The sequence below is a fragment of the Elephas maximus genome, chromosome 17 (genome assembly GCF_024166365.1).
Source record: "Elephas maximus indicus isolate mEleMax1 chromosome 17, mEleMax1 primary haplotype, whole genome shotgun sequence".
NCBI lineage: Eukaryota > Metazoa > Chordata > Mammalia > Proboscidea > Elephantidae > Elephas > Elephas maximus.
In genome coordinates, this window is record NC_064835.1 from 41,803,917 (window position 1) to 41,809,916 (window position 6,000).

Below are 6,000 nucleotides of genomic sequence, written 5' to 3' on the forward strand. Positions count from 1 at the left end.
AAACAAACTAAAACTCAAAGGATGGAAAAAAGTATATCAAGCAAACAACAAGCAAAAAAGAGCTGGTGAGGAGTGAGCTTCTTGGATCAGGTGGACACTTGAGACTATGTTAGCATCTCCTGCCTGGAGGGGAGATGAGAGGGTGGTGGGGGTAAGGACACGAAAAGAGAGAGTGGAGGGAGAGAGCAGGCTCTCTCATTAGGGGGAGAGTAATTGGGAGTGTGTAGCAAGGTGTATATGGGTTTTTGTGTGAGAAACTGACTTGATTTGTAAACTTTCACTTAAAGCACAATAAAAATTATTTAAAAGAAAAAAGATTAAAAAATGGATCTTTGAGTAGATCAATAAAATTGACAAACCACTAGCCAAACTGATGAAGGAAAAAAATGAGAAGTTGTAAATAACTAAAATAGGTGGCATTACAACAGAACCAAATGAGACGAAAAAAATCATAACAGAAAATTGTGAAAATTTGTATTCCAACAAATTTGAAAACCTAGAAGATATGAACAAATTTCTGGAAGCACAGTACCTACCTAAACTAACATAAATGTGGTTGTTAGGTCCTCTCGAGTCGGTTTCAACTCTAACAACCCTATGTACAACAGAATGAAACACTGCCTGGTCCTGTGCCATCCTCACAATTGTTGTTATGTTTGAGCCCATTGTTGTAGCCACTGTGTCAATCCATCTCACTGAAGGTCTTCCTCTTTTTTGCTGACCCTCTACTTTACCAAACATGATGTCCTTCTCCAGGGACTGGTCCCTCCTGATAATATGTCCAAAGTACGTGAGACAAAATCTTGCCATTCATGCTTCTAAGGAGTAATCTGGCTATACTTCTTCCAAGACAGATTTGTTCATCTGGCAGTCCATGGTATGTTCAATATTCTTTGACAACACCATAATTAAAAGGCATAACTTCTTCATCAGTCTTTCTTATTCATTGTCCAGCTTTCGTGTGCATATGAGGCAATCGAAAATACCATGGCTTGGGTCAGGCTCACCTTAGTCCTCAAAGTATTGCTTTTTAACACTTTAAAGAGTATTTTGCATCAGATTTGCCCAATACAATAAATACATCGTTTGATTCCTTGACCGCTGCTTTCATGGGCATTGATTGTGAATTCAAGTAAAATTAAATCCTCCACAACTTCAATGTTTTTTCCATTTGTCATGATGTTGCTTATTGGTCCAGTTGTGAGGATTTTTGTTTTATTTATGTTGAGGTATAATCCATATTGAAGGCTGTAGTCTTCGATCTTCATCTGTAAGTGCTTCAAGTCCTCTTCACTTTTACCAAGCAAGGTTGCGTCATCTGCATAATGCAGGTTGTTAGTGAGTCTCCCTCCAATCCTGATGCCCCATTCTTCTTCATATAGTCCAGCTCCTCAGATTACTTGCTCAGCACACAGAGTGAATAAGTATAGTGAAAGGATACAACCTTGACACATGCCTTTTCTGACTTTAAACCACACAGTATCCCCTTGTTCTGTTCAAATGACTGCCTCTTGATCTATGTACAGGTTCCTCATGAGCAGGATTAAGCATTCTGGAATTCCCATTCTTCACAGTGTTATCCATAATTTGTTATGATCCACACAGTAGAATGCCTTTGCACAGTCAATAAAACACAGGTAAACATGTTTCTGGTATTCTCTGCTTTCAGCCAGGATCCATCAGACATCAGCAACAATATCCCTGGTTCCATGTCCTCTTCTAAATCTGGCTTGAATTTCTGGCAGTTCCCTGTCAATGTACTGCTGCAACCACTTTTGAATTATCTTCACCAAAATTTTGCTTGTGTGTGATATTAATGATATTGTTTGATCATTTCCACATTTGGTTGGATCACCTTTCTTTGGAATAGGCAGAAATATGGATCTCTTCCAGTTGGTGGGCTAGGTAGCTGTCTTCCAAATTTCTTGGCATAGACAAGTAAGTACCTCCAGTGCTGCATCCATCTGTTAAAATACCTCAAATGGTATTCCATCAATTCCTGGCGCCTTGTTTTTCACCAATGCCTTCATTGCAGCTTGGACTTCTTCCTTCAATACCATTGGTTCTTGATCGTATACTATCTCCTGAGATGGTTGAACATCAACCAGTTCTTTTTGGTACAGTGACTCTGTGTATTCCTTCCATTTTCTTTTGATGCTTCCTGTGTCATTCAATATTCTGCCCCTAGAATCCTTGAAAATTGCTACTGGTGGCTTGAAGTTTTTCTTCAGTTCCTTTAGCTTGAGAAATACCAAGCATGTTCTTCCCTTTTGGTTTTCTAACTCTAGGTTTTTGCACATTTCATTATAATCTTTGCTTTGTCTTCTCAAGCTGACCTTTGAAATCTTCTGTTTAGCTCTTTTACTTCATTATTTCTTCCATTCACTTTAGCTACTCTACATTCACGAGCAAGTTTCAAAGTCTCTTCTGACATCCATTTTGGTCTTTTCTTTCTTTCCTGCCTTTTTAATGACCTTTTATTTCTTCATGTATGATGTCCTTAATGTCATCCCACAACTCATCTGGTCTTCAGTTATTAGTGTTTAATGCATCAAGCCTATTCTTGAGATGGCCTCTAAATTCAGGTGGGATATACTCAAGGTCGTCTTTTGGTTCTTGTGAACTTGTTTTTAATTTTCTTCAGCTTTAGCTTGAAACTGCATATAATCAGTTGATGGTCTGTTCTGCAGTTGTCTCCTGGCTTTGTTCTGAGGATGACATTGAGCTTCTCCACCATCTTCTTCCATAGAGGTAGTCAATTTGATTCCTGTTTACTCCATCCAGTAAGATCCATGTGTATAGTATAGGTATTTGCAATGAGTAAGTCATTGGTCTCATAGAATTCTATCATACAATCTCCAGCATCATTTCTATCACCAATGTCATAAAACAATATGTGTACTAAGTGTTTAATGAGAAGCTAGTTTGTTCTGTAAACCTTCATCTAAAGTACAATGAAATAAAAAGAAATCAAAGGCTTACACACTGAAAACTATAAAACATCATTGAAAGAAAATACGATTTAAATAAATGGAAAGACATGTCATGTTCATGGACTGAAAGATTTAATATTCTTAAAATGGTGAAAAGCCCCAAATTCACCTATAAAATCAATAGGATCCCTATCAAAATCCTAGCTGACTCATTGGCAGAAATTGACAAGCTAATGCTAGAATTCATATGTAAAAGCAATGGTCCCAGAATAGCCAAAACAATGTTGAAAAACTCACACCTCCAAATCTCAAAACTTAGTACCACACTATAGTAATCAAGACAGTGTGGTACTGGCAGAAGGATAGACATGCAGATCAGTGGAATAAAATTGAAAGTCTAGAAATAAACCCTCACATTTACAGTCACTGGATTTTTGACAAGGTTTACCACAACAATCCAATGGAGGGAAAATAGTCTCACAAATGACTCTGGGACAACTAGATATCCGTTTATAAGAGAATGAAGTGGGACTCCTACCTCAGACCATATACAAAAAGTAACACAAAAATGGATCAAAGACTGAAATGTAAGAGCTAAAACTATAAAATTCTTAGAAGAAAACATAGTCGTAAATCTTCCTGACTTTGGATTAGGCCACGGTTCCTTAGGTATTGACACTAAAGGCAAGAGTAACAGAAGAAAAATATAAAAACGACTGCAGATTTAAAATTTTTGTTCTTAAACACCATCAAGAAAGTGAAAAAACAAAAACAAGTGAGAAAATATTTTCAAATGGTATATATGATAAAGGACATTTATTGCTGCTGGAAACTGATGCTGGTCCCCCTGCATTGCCCAAGTCTGGCTCTTTCCTTTTCTTTCCATCTTTTAGTAGCACAACTATTTAAAAAAAAAAAAGTTAACACACAACCCTTTTAGCCCTACCTCACATCCATATTCACATTTTTCTTGTAAAAAATGATGATTTAACCATTAAGCTGAAAAAAAATACATAAGCATGTACATGTATATATACATATATATATAACAGCTTTGCAATGACACTTTTTCCAGCTTCTGTAAGTCCCATCGAAGATTTTCTAAAAACCTTCATTTTTTTTTTTTAGCATTATCAGCCCAGACATCTTCTTACATCTGTGTATGTAAAAGCACTCGGTAGACTGTGAAACTCCATGCTGTTGTTATAATAGCTGAAGGCAGGGCACACAGCATAGTTATCATTTTGGGAGGAAAGTATATGATGTTTTAGGATAAGGAGGCAAAAAGTGTTTTCTCCAAGCATGATGCCACCTAGAGATTGTAGACAGGGATGCAAACAATAAGCAAAAACCTTATCTAGCTACCCATCTATTTATATACCTTATGGTAAATGCTATGAATAAAAATAAGAGTTGGGTACGCGTGTTGGGGTGGAGGTTATTTTAGGCAGTTGTGGTCTGTGAGAGCCTCCCTTGGGCGGTGCCAGGGGAGCAGCAACCTGAGGGAGGTGAGGAAGTGGATGGTGATTTGAAAGAAAACTTATCTGGAAAGAAGGAAGAGCAAGTGTGTATGCTCTTGGGGAAAAGGAATCCTCAGAGCAGACCAGTGGGACTAGAGTGGAGGGTCAAGGGGGCTTTGGGAGAAAGTGAGCTGGGGCAAGTAGGCAGAGTTCAAATCATGCAGGACCTCTTAGAATTCGAAAAGATCTGGTTTTACTCTGAGGGAAAAGGGAAGCCATTTGAGAGTTTAAGCTAACTAGAGGAATATTTGTCTACACTTACTTTCTATACAGCAGCCAGAATGACATTTTCGAAACTTAAGAATAGAAGCAGGGAGACCAGCTAGAAGGTTATTGCAGTAAACCCATTAGGAGGTGAGGTTGGCTACAACTAGGGCAGTGTTTCTCCACCAGGGCCGATTTTGCCCACGGCCAGGAGACATTTGGCAATGTCTGGAGTTATCGTTGATTGTCACAATGGGGGCATGCTATAGGTTTGTTTTTTTCGGTTTTATCTAGAGTTTAAGGCAGAGGGTTGGTGAAAGCGGAAGAAGTAAACTTCATTTAGTTGGCCAAGGAAAGGAACACACTGGGACCAAGATGGCTCCTGAACAGGCATAGGGGTTTATATGGGGAGGAAACAGAGTAGGGGTGGCCTTTTCTTCAGGGCATGTTCAGGGGCTTGGTCCATCAGGATTGGTAGCCAGCTCCGGTGATGATCCCGATGTCATGGGGTCGTTGCAGTCTCACTGGGCCTTGAAGGAGGGAAGTGGTGGTTTAGCTCCTCCCATCTGCCATCCTGCCACTGCCTGCCTCATACCAGCAACTAGTGGGTAGAAGCCAGAGATGGTGCTAAACACGCTACAGTGCCCAGAACAGCCCCACAACTAAGACTTATTGGGTCCAAAAAATATCAATAGTGCTGATGCTGAGAAACCCTTGGACTAAAGTGTTAGCAAGGAAGGTGTTAGCAAGATCAGCTAATGTTTCAAAACTAGAAAGAGAGAGAGAGGTGCTGCTTCAGACATTAGACATCTGGGAAGTTTGAGATTCTATCTGATATCTAGGAAAGGCGCTGGGTAGAGAGCTAAATACTATATACTTACCTGGAGCCCCAGTGGCACAGTGGATAAGAGCTTGGCTGCAAACCAAAAGGTCAGCAGTTTGAATCCACCAGTCGCTTCTTGGAAACCCTTTGGGGCAGCTCTACTGTGGAGTTGGAATTGACTCGAAAGCAATGGGTTTGGTTTTTTTGGTTTTATCTGGAGTTCAAGGCAGAGGGTGGGACTCCAACGGCATAGGAGGGGCTGATAACCTCATTAGGGAGTGAAGGAAGCAAGAGAAGAGAAAAAGGCTAGGGCTGAGCCTAGAGACACTGCAGTATTCAAAGGTCAGGAAGGCAGTGGAGACTAGAAGGCAGTAGGAGAAAAACCAGGATAGAGTGCTGTTTTGTAAGAAAGTGAAGAAAGCGTTCAAGAAGGAAGGAATGGTTAACTGAATTAAATGCTGCTGAAAGGTCAAGATGGAGGTCACTTGTAAAGAGCAGTCCAAGTGGAACGGTGAGGTGG